The sequence below is a fragment of the Octopus bimaculoides genome, chromosome 22 (genome assembly GCF_001194135.2).
Source record: "Octopus bimaculoides isolate UCB-OBI-ISO-001 chromosome 22, ASM119413v2, whole genome shotgun sequence".
Classification (NCBI taxonomy): Eukaryota; Metazoa; Mollusca; class Cephalopoda; order Octopoda; family Octopodidae; genus Octopus; species Octopus bimaculoides.
In genome coordinates, this window is record NC_069002.1 from 15,769,398 (window position 1) to 15,771,552 (window position 2,155).

Here is a 2,155-nt window from a genome sequence, read left to right on the forward strand (position 1 = left end):
ATATTATAAGGGTAAAGAACCCTTCGGTCATGATTGACTATGGGAGTGCACCTAGAAAGTTCTCCTTCAAAGCATAAATCCGGGAAAAGTTGTTTATGGAAGACCAGCGGTCACCCTTGTATGCCATCCTCCCCTCTCCACGTCTCCGATGTTGTCCAAGAGACGGGCAAAGGTCGATATAGCTTGGCACCAGTGACGTCACAACTCATTTCTACAGATGAGCGAACTGGAGCAACGTGAAATAAAGTGTCTTGCTCAAGAACACAACACCCAGCTAGGGCGGAGAATCGAACTCACTACCTCACGATTGTGCACCCGACGCTCTATATACTGACCAAAGCGTCTTATAATTAATTTAGTATATAATAAAGCATTGCCGAATGTTGTTGTTCTTTGTTTTTTCTTTGGTTAATATTTTACAAGCGAGAGGCGTCAATGATTGGAACGGCGTGTGGGTGGATGAGGAAAGGGTATAATGTAAGGGTGGAAGTGAATATCAAAACCTTTTCGTTGATTACAGAACCGAAAACGTAGAACATAGCAACAACAACATTTAAGAACCACATAGAACCCTGTGGTCGAACTGAGCTGCTAGAAACAGAAGTCATTGTTCTTATAACCATACACAACCTTCTTTTGTAATGAAGGCCGTATTAGATCATATAAGCCATATAGCGTGAAATACAGAACACGATGGTCGTGAATGGAACTCTTTGATGATACTCGATCATAGCTGACCTGGGGTCAAACATCACCAACACCACTAGGAAGGCATTAATAGGTTACTAGACCTGTTAGAAAGAGCAGTTATGTATCTCTTATAGCGCAAGAAATTTCAAGTTACTGAAGAACAAGCAAAACTAGATGGTCATATCGGGAACGCTTTTGATCATAGTTTGTTTGATCCTGGCTGATCTGAGGCTTAACAACCACAACAATAATCAATAACGGGCTGCCGTAGCTTTTTTCTTTCATTTACGAAGATATCTGTGATGTCAATATGTACACGCCCACTAGCTACAAACTGACTAATCAAATGAGAGATGGGCGGGCTTTAGTGGTTTAACTTCTCTAAGGTGAAACAAACTGAAAAAGGATGAAGTTGGCCTTACAGTATATATGATATCGATTATATTGTATTGATTATATAGGGGCATTCACCAACAGTGTGTGTCTTTCTCTCTTGATATCTCTCTCTTATCTCTCTGTAGAAATATATGGATGTATGATACGGATACGCATATAAATACATATGTATGCATGTATGTATGTATGTATGTATGTATGTAAGTATGTATGTATGTGTGTATATATATATATATACAAACATATATACATACATATATGTATATACATATATATATATATATATATATATATATATATATATATATATATATATAATACAAAGAATATATATACATGTATACACACATATATGTACATACTTACATCTACATGTGTATATACATGCATATCAGGGTACAGGACGTTAGAACAATAAACTACAGACAACGGAACGAACACATAGGAAAACGGAAAGCCCCTTGGAATATCCCTTCATCAGCTGTCTCTATTCTATCTAGACGTTTCGAAGACCAGATATATATATATGCACGACGTGATCCTTTCAGTTTCCGTCTATCAAATCCACTCAGAAGGCTTTTGTCGGCCCAATGCTATAGTAGAAAAAAAAAAGCTTCTCCAAGGTGCCATACATTGGAACAGAACTCCGAAGCATGTAATTGAAAAGCAAGCTTCTTACCACACTTAGTGATGTTTGTTATTATATCAAGTTATAAATAAAAATCAATTTGGTATAAAACTGAAGGGTTATTTAATGTGTGTGGTTTAGCACATTTTAACTTTTACAAGAAAACAGGGTTAAGTAGTAACTGAAGTAACGATTTGTCTGATGGAGGCGAACATGCTGAAACTTCGAAATCACTGTCAACGTTTTTGTTCGATATACATTGTATTCACGTGTATATGCATGTGTGTGTGTGAGAGTATGTGTGTGTATGTTTGTGTGTGTGTGTATGTGTGTGTGTATGTGTGTGTGTATGTGTGTGTGTGTGCGTGTGTGTGTATGTGTGTGTGTGTTTGTGTGTGTGTGTATGTGTGTGTGTATGTGTGTGTGTATGTGTGTGTGTGT

At 37.4% G+C, this 2,155-nt stretch overlaps 1 protein-coding gene across 1 annotated transcript in view; it reads right to left on the reverse strand.

Moving 5' to 3' along the window:
* Positions 1–2,155, reverse strand: part of LOC106873046 (type-2 histone deacetylase 1) — a gene marked incomplete at its 5' end in the record, with an annotated part of 131,690 nt that overhangs the window by 80,644 nt on the left and 48,891 nt on the right. The gene's annotated exons all lie outside the window — the stretch shown is intronic.